The sequence below is a fragment of the Scyliorhinus torazame genome, chromosome 10 (genome assembly GCF_047496885.1).
Source record: "Scyliorhinus torazame isolate Kashiwa2021f chromosome 10, sScyTor2.1, whole genome shotgun sequence".
Lineage (NCBI taxonomy): Eukaryota > Metazoa > Chordata > Chondrichthyes > Carcharhiniformes > Scyliorhinidae > Scyliorhinus > Scyliorhinus torazame.
Window position 1 is genome coordinate 248,101,311 of NC_092716.1, and position 20,905 is coordinate 248,122,215.

Genomic DNA, 20,905 nt, shown 5'->3' on the forward strand with positions numbered 1-20,905 from the left:
CCCTCCTTAAGCAGCAGCTGGACTTCGGACCTGATGAAGGTCTTGTCCTGGGTGCTGTACCGTTTGCTCCTAGTGGCAACGGACTTGCAATCTGCAGTTAGATTGGCTAAAAGGGAGGGGGGATCGACCTTGAGAGTCGTGAGGCTGCAAACGGTAAGGGGGGTAAGGGCCCGCCGAATTTGAGGGTGAGGCTCTGGAGGTTGCACTGGAAGTCTAGGCCCAACAGGAGTACAGCGCAGAGATTAGGAAGGACATAGAGGCGTAAGTTACTAAATTCTATGCCCTGGACCATGAGGGTGACTGTACAAAAGCCTCGGATCGAGACGGAGTGGGATCCGGAGGCTAGGGAGATCCTTTGATTGGCAGGGTGGACCGCGAGGGAGCAGCGCCTTACCGTATCTGGGTGAACACAGCTTGCGGTGCTCCCAGAGTCCAGCAGGCACGAGGTCGCGTGGCCGTTGATTTCAACCGTCTTCGATGCGGGGGCCAGGTTGTGCGGGCGAGATTGGTCCAGCGTCATCGAAGCGAGCTGCAGGTAGCCATCGGATGCTTCGAGTGGCGAGCGGGTGCGGTTCCGATGTCGGGATGTTCGGAGACCCTGTGGGGGACAAGATGGTGCCCATGGTGCGCACATTGCGGGGTCGGTTTAAGATGGCGGCGCCCATGGGGCTCACGTGGCCGAAGGGGGACAAGATGGCGGCGCCCATTGGTCGGACATGGACCCGGGAGGAGAAAATGGCGGCTCCCATTGTGCGTCTGGCGTGGGGGAGGGGACGATAGTGGGCGCGATCACAGCGACTGCGCGGGCCTGGCACACTGCCGCGAAGTGGCCATTTTTACTGCAGGCTTTACAAACTGCAGCGCGGGCCGGGCAGTGTTGGCAGAGGTGCTTCTGCTGACTGCAGAAGTAGCAGCGGGGACCCCCGGGGTACGCGGTTCGGTGTGCGGTGCAGGCGTATTGGGAAGGCAGGAGTAGAAGGGTGGGCAGCGTGGCGGGAGGGGTACAATTGTACGTTACGGGATGCGACCGTCATGGAGAGCGCCAAGGTTTTTGTCTCCGCCAGTTTGAGCGTGGCCCCTTCCAGCAATCGTTCTCGGATGCGGTCCGACGCAATCCCCGTCACGAAGGCATCGCGCATGAGGAGATTTGCGTGTTCGCCGGCCGTAACGGCCTGACAGTCACAGTCCCGGATGAGTGGAATTAGGGCCCGCCAGAAGTCTTCGATGGACTCACCAGGTAGTTGCAAGCGGGTGGTGAGTACATGCCTGGCGAAGAGTGTGTTCGCCTTCTGTGCGTAGTGTTCCTTAAGGAGTTCCATTGCTTTTGTGTAATCCGTGGCGCCTTGGATCAACGGGAACACGCTGGAGCTCAGTCTGGAGTACAGGACGTTTATCTTCTGAACCTCCGTTGGCGCGGGGTCCGCAGCCTTGATGTAGGCCCGAAACATGCTAACCAGTGAGTAAAGTCTTTCCTGGCATCGGGCGAGTGCGGATCCAGCTGCAGGCGATCGGGTTTAATTCTGATATCCATTCTGTGGAATATCTGACTGTAATAAATTGATGCACGATCAATTGCACAAAGACTAAAGTTGGGTACAACTGTGGCTTTATTGCAGTCAGATGCGAGGCCTCCTGCTGCAGCTGGCGAAATGGCAGGGCACTGGAGGTCATGCATATTTATACAGTTCTCCGTGGACGGAGCCAGCCGGCAGGAGCTACCGGCGAACCTGTAGTGCAGGTCCTACCTACATCTCCTATTACAGTGGTTCACCACAGTGCTATTACCACCATTTTGCACCGACTACAAATATTTTTGTATAGATGCATCGCATTCAATCTGTTGGCCTTTGTATACTGCGTTAAAAAATCCAGTAATCAGCCTAGTAACAGGGGTGGGGCCCTGTAGGAGTGTGTTGGCAGGTTCCGGGATCAGGTCAAGTGGCAGTGAAGAGAGGTTCAAGGTTCAGCGAATTTTAGTCAGTCGGTTCGCCCGGAGCAGGTGAACAAGGAGGTGGCCAGCTCCGTACCGCTGGAGGGCTGTTAACTCTGAGAAGCTGGGGGCGAAGTAAAGGCCCAGGGGCCTCTGTGCAGTCGACGCTCAGAAGTAACGCGTTGGGATTTGATAAGGCAGCAGAGGTTCGCTTGCTTTGCGCCGCTCAGAGGGCCTAAGGACCAGAGAAACCCGGGGAAGCTCACGAGCAGCATTTGTTCAGAGCGACTGGGGTGAAACTGAGCTTGGAGAAACACGAATGCAGTGCTCTGCACAGAGTAGATAGCGGGCTGGAATTGTGCCAGTGATTAGATTCTGGAGGGAAGATTGGAAATCCCTAAAATGGGAAACAGAGTTTTAAAGTGTGAGCTCACAGTGAACAATTCTTCCTCAGTCAGTTTGAGGTGGGGGAGAGAATTCCAACACAGAATTTTCAAAAATGGAGGTTGCAAACCCTCATGAGAAAGACAAAGCTTCAATGAGGTTGGTTACCGAATATCTGGGTGGGTTTGTGATAAATTGTGGGATTCTGATTTGGTTGCATGTGTCATTTCCTCTCTGGCTTTGTATGTCCGACCCACAGTTTGTCTGTTCATTCATCTGTACCTGAAGTTAATTCTGAATGTTAGAGTATAGGGGGCAGACATATAATGCAGATTGTTTTATTTTTTTAAACTTTATATTGTGGTGGTATGTATTAGGGGTATTGAGGTACCCTGTGATGCCGAGAGGCTATTGGTGGATAGACACTGGATCCCGATTGGATCAGCCGCCTGCTGGCTCCACCCAGTAAGGCGGAGTATAAGAGCCCGGGTTCTCCCAGCAGCCACATTCTGTAACTGTGCTGCTGGGGAACACGTCTGCGTAATAAAGCCATCGTTCGACTCCTTCTCATCTCGTCCCGTGTGTGATTGATTGTGCTACAATTTATTACGCAGACTTGTTCCCCAGCAGCACAGTTACAGAATGCGGCTGCTGGGAGAACTCGGGCTCTTATACTCTGCCTTACTGGGTGGAGCCAGCAGGCGGCTGATCCAGTCGGGATCCAGTGTCTATCCACCAATAGCCTCTCGGTATCACAGGGTACCAACGGTCGGTTGCCTTCATGTTCGATAATGCACAGCGGGGCAAGATCAAGAACGACAAGATCTTGCGGTGGAGGATCGAACTCTCCACCTATAACTATGAGATCTTGTATCGTCCCGGAAAGCTGAACGAGCCTTCCGATGCCCTATCCCGTGGCACGTGTGCTAACGCACAAGTGGGCTGTCTCCGAACCCTCCACGAGGACCTCTGCCACCCGGGGGTCACTCAGTTCTATCACTTCGTAAAGACCCGCAACCTGCCCTACTCCATCGAGGAGGTCAGGACCGCCACCAGGAACTGCCAGATCTGCGCAGGGTGCAAACCGCATTTCTACCGGCCAGATAAAGCGCACCTGATAAAGGCTTCCCGTCCCTTTGAACGCCTCAGTCTGGACTTCAAAGGCCCCCTCCCCTCCACCGATCGCAACACGTACTTCCTGAGCGTGATTGACGAATACTCCCGGTTCCCTTTCGCCATCTCCTGTCCCGACATGACCGCGGCCACGGTTATTAGAGCCCTCTGCACCATCTTAACACTGTTCGGTTTCCCCGCCTACATACATAGCGATAGGGGATCCTCCTTCATGAGCGACGAACTGCGTCAATTCCTGCTCAGCAAGGGCATCGCCTCGAGCAGGACGACCAGTTACAACCCCCGGAGGAAAGGTCAGGTAGAGAGGGAGAACGGAAAGGTCTGGAAGACCGTCCTACTGGCCCTACAGTCCAGAAGTCTCCCAGTTTCCCGCTAGCAGGAAGTCCTCCCGGACGCCCTCCACTCCATCCGGTCGCTGCTGTGTACAACAACGAATCAAACACCTCGCGAACGCCTCTTGTCTTCCCTAGGAAGTCCTCCTCCGGAACGTCACTTCCGACCTGGCTGGCAGCCCCAGGACCCATCCTGCTCCGAAAGCATGTGCGGACGCACAAATCGGAGCTGTTGGTCGAGAGGGTTCATCTCCTCCACGCGAACCCTCAATACGCCTACGTGGCGTACCCCGACAGCCGACAGGACACGGTCTCCCTGCGGGACCTGGCACCCGCCAGAGCTCCACGCACCCCCCCAACACCAGTGACCCCCTCTGGAGCCACACACACACCCCCAACACCAATCACCCCCTCCTTCCCGCCGGCACACCCCACAGCCGCCCCTGGGTGGATCGGTCCTTCCCCCGGCCCCAAATAGGGGTATTGGAGCGGGAAGAGGCATCACGACGCTCCCAGAGACGACGGGGCCCGAACCAGCGCCTGCATCACCACCGGGGCTAAGACAATCGGCGAGGACGACCAGGGCACCCATTCGACTCATCGAATCAATATAGTAAAGCAAGAAATGCCTCTGTAAATAATTTTTTTTGGTCGCCCAGTAAAAGCGGCATTGTAAGTAGTTGATATCGGAGCACAGCCGCCATGTTAGCAGCATCCTAGGTACCGACTCTGTAAACCCCTACCACCATACGGCCCACTACCCCGCCGGGTTCCTTTTTAACAAGGGGTGAATGTAATGGTATGAATTAGGGGTATTAAGGTACCCTGTGATGCCGAGAGGCTATTGGTGGATAGACACTGGGTCCCGATTGGATCAGCCGCCTGCTGGCTCCACCCAGCAAGGCGGAGTATAAGAGCCCGGGTTCTCCCAGCAGCCGCATTCTGTAACTGTGCTGCTGGGGAACAAATCTGCGTAATAAAGCCATCGTTCGACTCCTTCTCATCTCGTCCTGTGAGTGATTGATTGTGCTACAATATGATAAAGTGTATTGCGTTTGTTCAAATCCCGCAGAATCTTCTGGTTTCATTCCAAAAGCACCGCGGGCCGGAGGATCGCCAGGGGGGGGGGGGGGGCGCTGCCAGCAGCCGCCGACCGGCGCGGCGCGATTCCCGCCCCCGCCATATTCCCGGCGCCGGAGAATTCAATACTTTAAACAAGATGTTACAGGTCCCTAAACATATAAACATAGAAAATGGGAGCAGGAGGAGGCCATTCGACCCTTCGACTCTGCACCGGCTCTTGAAAGGGCACCCTACCTAAGCCCACTCCTCCACCCTAACCCCATAACCCAGTAACCCCATCTAACCTTTTTGGACACTAAGAGCTATTTAGCATGGCCAATCCACCTAACCTGCGCATCTTTGGACTGTGGGAGGAAACCGGAGCACCCGGAGGAAACCCACGCAGACACAGGGAGGACGTGCAGACTCCGCACAGACAGTGACCCAGCGGGGAATCGAACCTGGGACCCTGGAGCTGTGAAGCAATTGTGCTAATCACTATGCTACCGTGCCGCCCAACTCGGTAACCTGTTCCGGCTATCCCTCCCCCATATCCTTTGATCCTTTTCACCCCAAGAGCTATATCTGATTCCTTCTTGAAAACATACAATGTTTTGGCCTCAACTACTTCCTGTGGTGACAAATTCCACAGGTTGACCACTCTCTGGGTGAAGACATTTCTCCTCTTCTCAGTCCTAAATGGTTTACCCCGTATCCTCAGACTGTGACCCCTGGTTCTGGACTCCCCCACACCAGCAGGAATATCCTTCTTGCATTTTTCCTGCCTTGTCCTGTTAGAATTTTATAGGTTTCTATGAGATTCCCCTCTAAACTCCAGCAAATATAATCTTAACCTAACCAATCTCTCCTCATATGCCACTCCCGCCATCCTACAAATCAGTCTGGTAAACCCTCTCTGCAGTCCCTCTGTAGCAAGAGCACCCTATCTCAGAGAAGGAGACTAGAACTGCACACAATATTCCAGGTGTGTGTTCTGGATGTGATTGTAGTAGTTTTGTGCAATGTCTCTTTAAGGGCCAAGTCACATGAGAGTTTGTGACATCTGTGGTGATATACATCACTGTAAGTACACAAAGGGTTAATGTACATACACTCAACCTAGCTAGACACTTGAGGGAACACCAGAGACATGACACACAGACAGTCAACCAATAGGTCAGTAAGATAGGACACGACCAATAGGCATTCACGGTACACATAGAGGTGACACTACCACAGGGGGGCATTACACCAACCCATATATAAGGACACTGCACACATGATCTTCTTCTTTCCAGTGGAGACTCTCAGTGAGTACAGACACAGGGTTGATTGAACATCACACCCACCACGTGGATTGTAGCAGACTGGTTCGTCAGTCTGAGTAGCTATAGAAGGATTAACAGTAGCGTTGAATCCAAGCAGGAGAATTGTTAATAGTTTAATAAACGTGTTAAAGCTATCTCCAAGGCTGAACCTTCCTTTGTCAGAGTGCACATCAAGGAAGCAGCTTATGCTACGACAAGAGCATAACAAAACAACATCATTGGCTGATTCACAGCCGTTTGCCCTTGGTTTAGTACCAGCCTTTGGACAGGGAGCAATTATCTAAATAAGCCTCTGTTGGTTACTGCATTCAACCCACGTGCATCTGTAACCTTTATTCTTTCGTGCTGTTAGTACAAAGATACAACAGTACAAAACGGAAACTGGCGGCGAGGAACAGACCAGGGAAAAAATTTCAACTGAAAGAGAAAAACTCAAAGCTCGACGGTCGCTGTTGAGGCAGACCAACAGGGAGGTCAGAAATCACACCTGGCATCGGAACCAGCAATGTTGTTGGAAGGAAATTCAAAGAAAGGGCCCATATTGATTTTACACTGGTACGCCGAGGAGTTCAGGCTACGGAGCTCGCAACGGGCAGAACAGTAAGACACAGAGGTAGAGCAGGGCAGAGAACAAGATTCTCACATCACAAGCTGTTACAATTGGGAATTCAGCTTTGTTTAATGAGACCATTCATTTTAAACGAAGTTGGAAGAGCATTCTGATACCATGAAAGATGTTTGGCGGAATGGGCTCATTTGATGAAGACTCAGAAAACTGGAAATTTACTCATAAAGATTCCACTATCATATCCCAGCCAATAAGTTTTCAGAAGATATTAAGGTCCTCGCATTCCTCAGTAATAATAATAATCTTTATTGTCACCAGCAGGCTTACATTAACACTGCAATGAAGTTACTGTGAAAATCCCCTAGTCGCCACATTCTGGCGCCTGTTTGGGCATACAGAGGGAGAATTCAGAATTCCAAGTTACCTAACAGCACGCCTTTTGGCACTTGTGGGAGGAAACCGGAGCACCAGGAGGAAACCCGTGTGTGCGTGGGTTTCCTCCGGGTGCTCCGGTTTCCTCCCACAGTCCAAAGACGTGCAGTTTAGGTGGATTGGCCATGATAAATTGCCCTTAGTGCCCAAAAAAGGCTAGGAGGGGTTATTGGGTTACGGGGATAGGGTGGGTCACTGTCTGTGCGGACAGCGGGGAATCGAACCTGGGACCCTGGCGCTGTGAAGCCACAGTGCTATCCACTTGTACTACAGTGCTGCCCAATAACCTCTGGCAATGACTGCAACAATAGGACATCGTGTTCACCGACGCTGACTCTTCTGCCATTGCTTCTTTCTGTGCTTTCACAAAGTGACGTTTAAACACAGAGGAGTACCAATTGGGAGAAGATGGGAGGAAGCAATCAGCAGACTTTGTTGGTCCTGGACTCCAGTGAAAAATTGGGACTCCCTGAGTCATTCCCAGCCTGACTATAGATCAGTGTGCCCAGCAACCATGCCCCACCCACCCACCACCACCCCTGACTCCACTGCGCCCTCTGCTTGGTCGAGCCTACTGATAGGGGCTGTACAGGACAGAATGTTGGCTCAAGGATATGTGTCTATGAGGATGACTGTGCCATGCTGTATCTTGGCTATACTGTGGGACATCTCTCCCAACTCAAGGGCCGTAGTTTCTAGATGCTGGCGAAGGGGACGTTGAAGGGTGAACTGAAGTCCTCTTATCGTTCAATAACTGGGTTGACTGTAGGTATGTCAGCCTGATGTTTCACTCATCATTGATTGGTAGTAGTCGTTTGATACTGCAGTGGCCTGTGAGCCATTTGAAAGGAGCGTTTGCGTATTGCCTACAGTGTTAGGATTATATATTGCTGGGGAAGTTTAGCTGCAGTTTATCTGGATGGTGATAATTACAAAGTGCCAATTTAGATGCTCATTTAAAACACCCTTGCAGCAGAATAGTCACGTAAAATTCCTCCCACAAGACCATCAGAACGGCACCTTGCCAGGTTTTCTCAATCGAATTTTCCCCCCTCTCCTGCGGATGGAGAACGTTTTCCAACTCGGCACCCTTCAAGTGAATATGGCCAGGGTATTTTTCCCAAGTGTGGCGAAAGGAGGGATGGAATCGCAAATAAGCCCAAATGTAGTTGCTTCGGGGCTTCTGTTTAGCTTGACTGCCAAGTAATGGCAGAACATTACCATGTTTGGCTCCACTATTCTTTGCAGTCCAAAGCCATACAGGCTATTTGCTTTAATAAAGATAGTCTACTGCCTACCAGTACGTTTCTCCGACAATATTAAACAGATGTGACCAGATTGTCAGTTCCCTTTAAGATTATGACTTGAGCCTGACAATGTGTTGCTAATGTATAAGCTAGGTCTTTGCCAGGGACACAAGGTTTGCTGGAAATATATCTCAACATTCTGTATGAGATTGTTAATTCTACACTGAAAAATGGGAGGAAATTTTCATATTCCCACCTTCTTACTTGTGGAAAGAGTTCCGGAAATATCTGTGTGACAATGGGTGTAGTTTAAAAAAATATTATATTGGGAATATGATGGTATTCTGTGAAGAAGGCTGTGTGCCTCTGTGTACATGATTTAATTAAGCTGGGGGAGATCAATAGAGACAGCTTGTCTGTGAGAGGTGAGAGATAAAAAAAGGTAAAGGTGCTAGATGTATACATTTGTAATAAGAGGTCATGGTGAAATGGATTTACAAATAAATAGGTTGGGTTTTGAAAAATTGCATTAGGATATAAAATCATGAGATATAGGAGCAGAAGAAGACCATTCGGCCCATCGAGTCTGCTCTGCCATTCAATGAAATCACGACTGATGTGACAACCCTCAACTTCGCTTTCCCGCCTTATCACCACAACCCTTGATTCCTTCACTGATTAAAAATCTGTCCATCTCAGCCTTGAACATGCCCAACAACCCAGCCTCTACAGCTCTCTGCGGTAAAGAATTCCACAGATTCACTCCCCTCTGAGAGAAGAAATTCCTCCTCATCTCTGTCTGAAAGGGGCAACCCCTGACTCTGAGATTGTGCCCTCTGGTCCTGACTCTCCCACAAGCGGAAACAGCTTCTCAACATCCACCCTGTCAAGCTCTTGAGAATCATTTATGTCTCAGAATCATAGAATTTACAGTGCAGAAGGAGGCCATTCAGCCCATCGAGTCTGCATCGGACCTTGGAAAGAGCACCCGGCCCAAGCTAACACCTTCACTCCATCCCCATAACCCAGCAACCCTACCCAACCTTTTTGGACACTAAGGGCAATTTATCATGGCCAATCCACCTAACCTGCACATCTTTGGACTGTGGGAGGAAACCGGAGCACCCGGAGGAAACCCACGCACACACGGGGAGGATGTGCAGACTCCGCACAGACAGTGACCCAAGCCGGGAATCGACCCTGAGGCCCTGGAGCTGTGAAGCAACTGTGCTAACCACTGTGCTACCGTTTGCGCAGTTTTGAATTGAACAGACTCGGCATTGCGAACTCAGGAGCAAACCCACGCAGACAGGGGGAGGATGTGCAGACTCCGCACAGATGGTAACCCAAGCCGGGAATCGAACCTGGGAACCTGGAGCTGTGAAGCAATTGTGCTAACCGCTGTGCTACCATGGCATCCCATGAGTTCACCTCTCATTCTTCGAAACGGAAATTGCATAGGAATGGCTTTCAGCTGTGAATTTACAAACGGGAACTTTTACAACTTACGTAAGTTTCATAAGTAAACAAACGAAGGTTATTAAATTTTATTTGACACTACAGTGGAAGAAAGATATTTATATTTTGGTAAAGCTAAGGAGAATGGAGTCAGAAATGAAAGAGCGAAAGAATATTTAAGGAAAGGTGTTGAGCTGAGTTGTGATGACTGAGTAGGCGAGATGTCTTGAGACCAGCTCTGGGCGGAGAGTTGGTGTGAAATCTAAAAAAGTTATCAAATCAGACCAGAAAAGTCTTTGTTGCAGAACGCAGGTTGTTTTCTGAACTTTTTTGGGATTTCCACAGCAGAAGTCGTATATATCTTTACGAAAGTAATAGCAGTTTTGCCTTGGGGTAATAGGAATGGATCTTGTGGTTAAAAATCTATAAGGAAGTTTTCGCCAAGTAATCTTGTGTGCTTAAGTTTTTGTTTTCTTGTTAATAAATCTTTTAATTTTTAAAATCCTGCAAGTGTTACTGGAGTTCTATGCTTCTAGGATCAGTAATGTTTTTCTCTTCTGGTTTGGAAGGTGCTGTCAAAGGAGCTTTTGCGAGTAACTGCAGTGCACCTTGGAGATGGTACACACCACTGCTACTGTGCATCGATGGTGGAGGGAGTCAATGTTGAAGATTGGATGCCTATCAAGAAGGCTGCTTTGTCCTGGATGGTCTCAAGCTTCTCGAGGGTTGCAGGAGCTGCACTTATCCAGGCAAATGGAGAGTATTCTATCACACTCCTGACTTGAGCCTTGTAGATGTTGGGCAGGCTTTGGGAAGTCAGACGGTGAGTTACAGGCTGCAGGACTCCTAGCCTCTGACCTGCTTTTGCAGCCGCAGTGTTTATTTGGCTGGTCCAGTTCAGTTTCTGGCCAATGGTATCTCCCAGCATAATTTGTGTATTTTTGCTGCAGACTGTACCTCAAACAGAAACTGAACTAAAATTGAAAGCGAAGCTGAAGAGCCTTGAAATGAATCAGAACTACTCAGTTTCCAAGGAAACCGAAGACAAACTGGGGTTGCAAAACTGAAACTCAAACCATGGCGAAAGATACAAAGGGTATGACCGGTCCAAGCCTGGCTGTGGTAGTTGTTGAGTCCACTGGAGCAGAACAGACAAGCTGAAGGTTCAAGAAGAGGCCACATCCAGAAGCTGAGGATAAGCAAAGAGAATAAGGAGAAAATGCGGGAAAATCTCAGCAGGTCTGGCAGCATCTGGAGGTAGAGAAAAGAGCGAACGTTTCGAGTCCGATGACTCTCGGCGGGATTCTCCCGAATCGGAGCGATGGCCCGACTCCGGCGTCAAAAACGGCGCGAACCACTCCGGCGTCAGGCCGACCGGAAGTAGCGGAATTCTCTGCTCTTCCGGGGGCTAGGCCAGCGGCGGAGGGGTTGGTGCCGCGCAGCCGGCACCGAAGGGACTGTGTGGGTTAGCACATGTGCAGAACCACCGGCGCGGTTCCGCGCAGGCGCAGACTGGCCGGCATGTTCTGCCGCATGCGCAGGGGGGTGTCTTCTCCGTGCCGGCCATGGCAGAGCCCTACAGGGGCCGGCGCAGAAGGAAGAAGTGCCCCCACACACAGGCCTGCCCCCCCCCCCCCCCCCGCCCCGAGGACCGCACCAGCCAACTTACCTGCCAGGTCCCGCCGTGTGGGACCACGTCCAATCCACGCCGGCGGGACGGGCCAAAAACGGGCGGCCGCTCGGCCCATTGGGGCCCGGAGAATTGCCGGGGGCGGGGGGGGGGGGGCGCTGCCAACAGCTCCCGGCCGGCGTGGCATAGATCCTGCACCCACCCGAAAACCGGTGCCAGAGAATACGGCAGCCGGCGTCGGGACGGGATTCACGCCGCCCCCCCGGGAATTCTCCGACCCGGGGCGGGGGAGTCGGAGAATCCCACCCTCTTTGTCAAAGCCTTGGTCATCTGGACTCGAAACGTTAGCTATTTTCTCTCCCGACAGATGCTGCCAGACCTGCTGAGATTTTCCAGCATTTTCTCTTTCGATTCAGATTCCAGCATCCGCAGTAATTTGCTTTTATTCAGCAAAAAGAGTGAGTTGGTGCAACCTTCACTGTTACTGGAAGGTAACGGTGGTGGACCGACACTATTCAGACTGAGGTGAGGAGTTCACACAGGTTCACACAGCGAGTGGTTAGGATCTGGAATGCACTGTCTGACAGAGCTGTGCCATTTGTGGTGTAAATCATGCCTGTGACACTTGTGTCAGTTGTACGCTGCTGTCAGCTGGGAATCAGACCAGCTCTTAGAATGGGGAGCTGAAATTCCTCATGAGGAAGACAGAGTTTGAAGGACTTTGTGACTGAGTGTGATTACCACAATCTGAGTGGCCTTCTAAGCCATTTTGTAAATATTTCTTAATTGTATCTTCCATTTACTGTGCGATTTATAGTTTATATTCAACCACAATTTATCTGTGAATTCATGTTTAACTCATGTTAATTCTGAAAGTTGGACCATAGGAATAGATAGTATTCAAGTTGCTTTGTTGACTCTTGTATAGTAAAGCATCTCCTGTAAAATATTGTGTTTTGATTCTTTAAGTAAATAACTGGGATTTCTTATTTCTTGCATGTAGAAAAATGTTACTGGCCTCTGCCAAAATTGTTACTTTTATGGTCATAACATCCAGCATCAGATTTGGGTTGTATCCCAGAAATGAAGGCCCAGATTGAACTCCTCCTTCCTTGGCTAGCCCCCACGGGACTCTGCCCACCCCCACTAACGTCAATTCAATGGTATTTCCCAACCCACCGACTTCCCGTGGGATTTCCCCTGACTGAACCCCTACCTAAACCCCAGGATGACCCCACTCCATCCTCTTGACTCCGATGCCCCCACCTTCTCGACACCCCCACCCACCTTGGATCTGGTCCGGCCCTCGACACCCGAACCCACTAAATCCCTCCAAGGTCCAACCCCCCCCACCTTAACTCCAACGCCCAGCCATCCCCACGAGATCTGGCCATTCCTCAATCTCGAATCCCTGGCCCTATAACAATTTGGTTCCTCCTGGTACATTACAGGCTGTAGCTTCCTCAGTACGGCAGTCAGCAGTGGATTGTCACTCGTTGCCAACTTACCTGCATGGGTTTTCTTCTGTGTCTATCACACCCGACTTTCTAACCCAGGCTGAGCGGGTTCCTGGCAGCACAGCAGTCCACAAGGCCCAGTGTCGAAGGCCAGCTCTGTTGAATTGAAGGAAGTCACGCCCCTTTATTACATCACTGGCTGCCATAAACCAGATAAGTTAAAGGTCCCAGTGAAACTGACAGGCCAGGGAGAAAGTAAGGATCCTAGGTATGTGGATAGGATTTGAGGTGTATGGTGGAATCGGAGGTAGGCTAGTCGGGGGTGGTGATTGGAGGTCGGGGTCGGGGGTGCTTGAACCTTGGGACCGGGTGGAACCTCTGGGGGGAGGTAGAAGCGGCTGGCCCCAGGGTTGGGAGGTAGTGGCCGGAACTCAGGGGTGCGAGGTATATTCTGATTTAGGTAGCGAGGGAAGGGTTGGTTTCAGATCAGATGTCAGATGGGTTGTATTTCGGGGTTGGCAGACCTCAGGTGGGTGGGGTTAAGACTTGAGGATGGGAAGTTGAGGAGGTCAGACCTGGCGGGGGAATTGGGGGTGGGGGGTTGATTTGTGGGACATAATGGAGTTCGGGGCTGCACTTGGGGTGTGTGGGGAGCCTCGTAGTCTCCTGGAGGGGTGGGAAAGTGGGGGAAGGGGGTGTCCCATCGCGACAGTCGATCTTGGTCTTCACAATAGTTGCACAGAAGTTAGAAGAAGTTATAATTGTTCCAACTTTTCCCTGGTAACTATTGGTGTAACACAGTCGGAATCATCTGACTGGTTCTCAGTGCAGGGAAATTGCCCAGAGAATGTTTGCACTTCTGGGAAATTGCCACGCTAACCCTTACCTTTGAACTTGCGAGAGGGATTCCCCAGCGGATCAGTAGGGTACGTCCTAAATCCAATCCTGAAGCTCAGGATTACAGCTTCCTCAGGGTTTGAAATTGCCGCAGTTACATCAAGGCCCTGTGCTACTTTTTCCTGCCTGGCTGTGGGGGTTTCTGTGATGGGCAGAGAGGTGTGAATGTTTTTAAAATTCTATTTTATGTTCGCAGGCTCAGAAGAATTTTTCTTGTGGGTACTATTCGAAAGCAGCAAAGCTAAGAGTTAAAGTTTTGAAGTCGGACCAAGGTAGGCCAGGGAAAAAGGTGCATCTGCTGTCTTCAAGTAGAGTAAACATTAGGGTGGGTGGAGAATCCCAAAACGCGGTTTGCACCGGCGGGATTTTCCGTTCGGAATGACTCCACACCAATGACTTAAGAGGAACCCCTACATTGAATGTCATGACCCATATTTGAATAACTTTGAACATAACCATCAGGCCTTTACGCTCCCCCCCCCCACCCCCCACCCCCCACCCCCCCCCCCCCACCCCCCAGGGTTAGATTGTCCACTAACTCGCGTTGGTGTGAAATAGCATGTGGCTCGCATCATTATATGTGTCTGTAGAGGTGAAGCAAGCAGTTAAAATGATCTCTTTGTAGTTCCCACAATTGAAACTTAACCCAGGGACCATCTGTGAGATTTGTGTACTTTGGATAGCACCCAAATGGACTCGTTATAAAGATGGTTCATCAACAAATAAAGCAATCAAATAAATATACAACAAAGCTTCCCCAAACTTCAAGAACATTTTCTCAAAGTAGAGAAGGATTTAAAGTAAACACAAATGAACCAGAAATGGCTCTGGGGTAAAAGTGCATTGTCATCTGGAATTTAAGGCTTTTAATAAATTAGACGGTGAGAAAGCTCAACACCAATGGCCCGTTAAAAAAAGATATATTATCACTGCATCGCAGAATGGAAGGTGAGACTCACTGAACTTTGTAGATTTTTTTTGTAAACTTTTGTTACATTGTAATAGCTAAGCAAATATATTTTATATTTATCTTCTTAAAAACATAGAATGAGGCTTAAAAGTTCTATGATCTTTCCTCAACAAAGGTCCACACATCAGACTAAGAACTGAACAAAGATTCAAAATGCAGGGCGGCTACGCTGTAAAATATTGCATTCATGAGCCTACTTTTAGAATGTGTAGGGGGTACTTTATAACCAAAAGCGTAACACAAGTTACCATAAACCTATAACATGTTGATTTTGGCCATGGTGCACAGTATTTCAACATCGTTTGTATTTATTAAAGCAATCGAAGTTAAAATTTTGAATGTTTGCCGATGTTGTTTTATCGTTGTAATTTCTCCGTATAAGGCTTTTACCGTCGAATTGCTCATTCAATTCATTTCTCCGACCCTCACGCACAGTCTTCATAAATCCCCTGCGCCAACAGAAAGCTGATGATGGGAAAAAGACAAACGCACATTCAGAAAAAGCCAATGCGAAATTACTTAACTTGTTCTTGAATTTTAATGGTAAAATGCTGTTACGATCCAGGTTGGTGTTATAACTGGAGGGGACGATCCCAGGATGGAACCCTGGCACAAAAGACATTAACTTTTACTTTTCTTTTTATAAAACGTGGAGGAATAGAGTCACAGGACTGCTAATTTGTTTAAACAACTAGGAAAAAAACATTATTAAACATGAAATTGTGGGCAGCACGGTAGCATTGTGGATAGCACAATTGCTTCACAGCTCCAGGGTCCCAGGTTCGATTCCCGGCTTGGATCACTGTCTGTGTGGAGTCTGCACATCCTCCCCGTGTGTGCGTGGGTTTCCTCCGGGTGCTCCGGTTTCCTCCCACAGTCCAAAGATGTGCGGGTTAGGTGGATTGGCCATGATAAATTGCCCTTAGTGTCCAAAATTGCCCTTAGTGGGGTTACTGGGTTATGGGGATAGGGTGGAGGTGTTGACCTTGGGTAGGGTGCTCTTTCCAAGAGCCGGTGCAGACTCGATGGGCCGAATGGCCTCCTTCTGCATGGTAAATTCTAAGGGTACAATACCCTTTTACTCCCCCCTTAGCTTAAAAAATACAGATTTTAGGATCGACACGGATTACAAAATACATCTTAAGTAACATTAGTCTCATTGACACACAGAGTCCCTTTTAAGCATGCAAGATAACTATGGGAAAACGTACACATTCCGCTTTGAATCCAAGTTAATGGCTGTGGATTTCTCCTCCGAATCCTCCCACATGAACGATTCCAAACTCCACTCCCAGTAATCTTCTTTCAAAAATGAAGTATGCTTCACCTTCATGGTTTGCATTCCAAAATCCAGACCGGGTTTTGCATATGACACGTTGAAACAAAGCTTCCGCCCCACTTTTCATCTACCTCTGAAGTTTGCAGTCCCACTTTGAATCTAGTTACTGCAATGTCTCTTTAACACAGAACACTTTGTTTACTCTTCCTTAAATTCTTCAGAACAATACCTTGGTCTCTGTTCTCTTAACTTCAGGTGTGTAAACATTCTTCCTGTCCCAATTCCTTGGTTATCTGGACGTAACATGTACTTTAGGAAGCCTGACTCTTTGCAGCTTCCATTCTGCCCAATCTTTTTTCTGGCAGAGTTGAGAGATGTTCACTCCCCGAGATCCTGTCTCCAAACTGCCCACAATTCAGCTGGAACTATGACTGAAAACTTTCTCTACCTTACAAGGCCATAGTTGCTAAGGAACACCCACATGCTTATGCCTTTTATTTGTTCTTCATGCCGTAGTCCTCTCTAAGCACAATAGAACACTTAACCAACCCCCACACATACAAATGCCTTTGTCCGGCATGAATCTAACTATAGGAATTGCCCTTCTGCGGGAGCGGAAAATCCTGCAGGAGTCCCAAAATGTGATTTCCCATAGCAATTGTTGTCACCCTCCTGCCAATAACGTAATGGAAATCCCGATGTTGAACTTCAGGATCCCCATGAGAATACATTTAAATATAATTATCAGGCCTCTGAACCCAATAATCAGTGCCGACCTTGCCAGCATGGAGTCGTTGGATCAGCCCCTTGGAATTTTATTTTCTACGTTGCTTGTAATAGGGAGGAGGAAGCTGCCATTGGGGCCGGCAGCTCCCACGTCGTTTTTCCCGCCTGCTGCCACATTCTGCAAAAAAGAGAAAATTCCGCCCGTAGATTTTTTAAACCATTCCAATATTTCACATTGGTGCAATGGCTGATGAAATTATGGTGTGTTGAGCCTATGTTTGCTGCACTGACCCACAGTTCTCAGGGTTTGTCTAATTTCAATAGCTTGTGTGGGATCTCAATGTGGCCAAAGCCTTTGATTGACAACCTTCCTGCCTGACAGTGAGAAAGGACATGTTGCTGTCGGATTCAAACACCTGAATCATCCAACAGGATCGAAAATAGCAACGCTGAAGCCTTGCTGCATGGCGCAAACGCCTGAATTCTATGAGGCTTCAATGAAAATCTGCTGGCCCAAAGAAGGCCGAGGACATAGGCCTTATTTAGGATGGAGAGAGCACTATCGAAATGTCCTGCCCAGGCCAAAGTGGCCAGAAACAACTCCTTTACCCCACATGTGGCAGAATTTGACGATCTTACCAGCCAGGCAAGATAAGGGGGGAAAGTTGGAAATTCCACAAGTGCTCTTTCCCTCACTGCATTGTAGTCTTCCAGGAGCTAACCATTTATACTCAGAAGGTTCCATGGGCTCTTTTCATTCCCAGGGGATGAGAAAAATATCAGCCATGATGGAATGGTGGAACAGACTCGATGGGCCGAGCGGCCTAATTCCGCTCCGATGTCTTGTGGCATTACTTTTTTTAAATTAAATCTTTTTATTGGCGTTTTTCATATTCATAAACAATTGTATATGTACATCACATTTTTCTTATCCGTGTTAATTTACTTTATTGTACAGAAAGGTTTATTTTGTCTTTCTTTTAATTGACCCAATATACATTTCGCTGCCCTCTGGATCGGTCTATGGTCCCTCCCCTATCCCACACGTGTGTGTGAGAGAGGGAGAGAGAGAGATTGAGAATGGCCACAGATGTTTGATATCTAAATTTTCAGAATGTTCAAGACCTTGAAGCAACATCGAGGGCCGAAGGGTCTGTACTGCGCTGTAATGTTCTATCTTCTATGTTCTAAGGAAATCAGACCTGGGAAGGTTAGAGGGCCAGGTCCTACTGACTTTCAGCCTCCCTCTCCCGCTATTGCGCCTTACAAAGTCTCTCAGTTAAGCACATCATAAAACCCTCATGTCATCCCTACTGAAAACCATGCAAACTTTATTTCAGGGCTAATCCTGAGCTATTTCCTTCTGTTTCATATGTGAACAGGCAACAAGCAGCTGAGGTGCTCGAGGAAGACAAACCAGGCCTCCTTCATCGGCTCATAAAACCAGTACATGGCACACGCCCTCAATCACCCTGTCCTTAAGGGGTATCAGTCCAGACCTGCCTACCGGTGGGGTAGTAGAGTGGTCCAGAGGGTGGGATCAGCGTAACACCCAGAGCATAAGTGGGCAGGAAGTGATGGAGTTGAAGATAAATGCATTGGGAACTACAAGGTCACCCCCTTGTGATCCAAATCTCTCAGACCCTGCACTAAAAAGCTTTAAATGTCTGCAAATCATCAACTGCTTGCAGGATAAACGCAAAATACTGTGAATGCTGGAAATAGGAAATAAAAACAGAAAATGCCGGATAAACTCAGCAGGTCTGGCGGCATCTGTGAAGAGAGAAACAGAGATCCTTCCCAAAAAGGAACAAAGTTCCCGAGCGAGCGCGTTTAGCCGCGTGTTTCCCGGCATTCTCAGGGCTGAGAACACATGGCTGTTGAACGTGACTAGCTTTGAATTAGGGTCTGAACGGGGACCATACAGCCGAGGCTGCATATAGCCCCGTTCTATACAACGGGGAGCTCTGTTCGCTGGAACTCCCCGGTGTAGCGAGAGATCAGGACACCATTATTAAACGGTGTTCCGATCTCCGAGGCCCCCAAAAGAATCCACGACACCCCCCCCCCCCCACCCCCCTCCCAGCCCGAATGCAATATGGAAGGTCCCTGGCCCTTCCCCGCGCCTCCCAACATCCACGCCGGGCAACCATGGCCCTATAGCGCGCGTGATGAAAAAAATGCCAGCTTGGCAGTGCCAACTGGCACCCTCACAATGTCCCTGCCATCTGGCAGTGCCACCATTGAGCACACCCCCCACCCCTCCCCCCAAGAAAAAATCCAACCATTTGGGGCACTTTCTCCTGAATTGGGTTTGCAGGGTTGGGAATTTTCCTGACAGTGCTCCCAACTCGGGGAGTGAAACTTCCGACCCAACTTCCACTCACCCCTATGTTCACTTGCTTTCATTGGCCTCCGGTTCAGCAAGGCCTCAAATTCACACCTTTGTTGACAAATCCTTTCCTGGCCGCATCCCTATCCCACCCCTCCTCCAGCCCCTACAACTGCCTGCGTTTCCTGCGTACCTCTGGTTCTCTCCCCTTGCTCATCCCTCTTTTTAATCTATTCACAATTGGTGGCGGTGCTTGCAACTGCTTAGGGCTTCCAAGTTCTGGAATTTCTTTCTTAAACCCCTTTAAGATGCTTCTTAAAACCTACTTATTTTGCCACCTTCCCTGAGATTATATTTGGCTTCAGTGTAAGATTTTGTCTGATAACACTCCTGTGCAACCTCAAAGCATCTGACAATGTCAATTGCAAATTGGTTTGTCTGCTTGCTGCCCTTTCGTTCCTTCCGCTGGGACTTCCAGAGGGTGAGGTTTGCAAGGCAAAGTTATGCAGCATGCGGTTCACCACCAGGATTGAGACCCCAGCAGGATTACATTGCACCGTTCCCAGACTGATCCAGGTACCTGAAATGACCTGGATCAAAATGACAACCTTCATTTCCAAGACGGCTCTGATTGAAAGCTGACCTTGTTATAGTGCCAGTCAGCTGGTATCCTGGGAAAATGTCCAGCTAGATATCATCCAGGGATGTAGGTAGTAATGTACTGAGATACCCTCAATTACGACTCGAGAGAGAAGATTGGTAATTCAAAGGCTTTAATTAGCAGAGAACCAGACAGCTGCCGGGAAGTGTGCTCACTACACGCTGCCTACTGAACATTACCATGGGCGGGATTCTCCACTCCCGCGCCGAAGTGGCCGCGCCGTCGTGAACGCCGTTGAGGGCCCCGATCCCGACCGATTCAGGCCCTGACAATGGGCTAGGATCGGAGCCGCGTCATCTACATGCGCCAGGCCTTGTCGCCCGCGTAAAGGCGGCGCCGCATAGATGACGCGGCCGGTGCCGCATTACTGGCGACATCCGCGAATGCGTGGTTGCCGTCCTCTCCAGGTCCGCCCCGCAAGAAGATGGCGGACGGATCTTGCGGGGCCGCGGAAGGAAGGAGGTCCTCCTTCAGAGAGGACGGCCCGACGATAGGTAGGCACTGATCGCGGGCCACCCCACATTTCAGGTACCCCCGGTGCAGGATCCCCCCTCGCTCCCCCGCAGGCCGCCCCCCGCCCCCCCAGCATTCACGCACCGTTCACGACGGCAGCGACCAGGTGTGGACGGCGCCGGCGGGAACCCGCCGTTTTGGCCTGGCCGCTCGGCCCATCCGGGCCTGAGAATAGCGGGGGTGCCGGAGAATCGCCATTTTGGGTGTCTCCGGCGAGTCTCCGGCCTGCGGCCCGCGGAACTCGACCGGGCCGTTCCCGCCGCTTGGGAGAATCGCGAGAGGGCGTCGGACCGGCGTCCCGGGAAATTTTGGAGGCCCAGGCGATTCTCCCAACCGGCGCGGGAGTGGATATCTCGCCCCTTATATACAGTTCCTTGGGGGGGGCGGAGCCAGAGGCGGAATCCCCCAGGGTTCCAAACCCGGTCTTAAAGGAATCATCATATTAAAGGTACAGTTATCATTCATCACACGTACGTACTCACGAGACTGGCCTTCCTTAATCGAGCAGAGTGGGCTGCAGTCCAAAATGAAAACATTTTGGCAGGAACTCAAGCATTCACTTGCA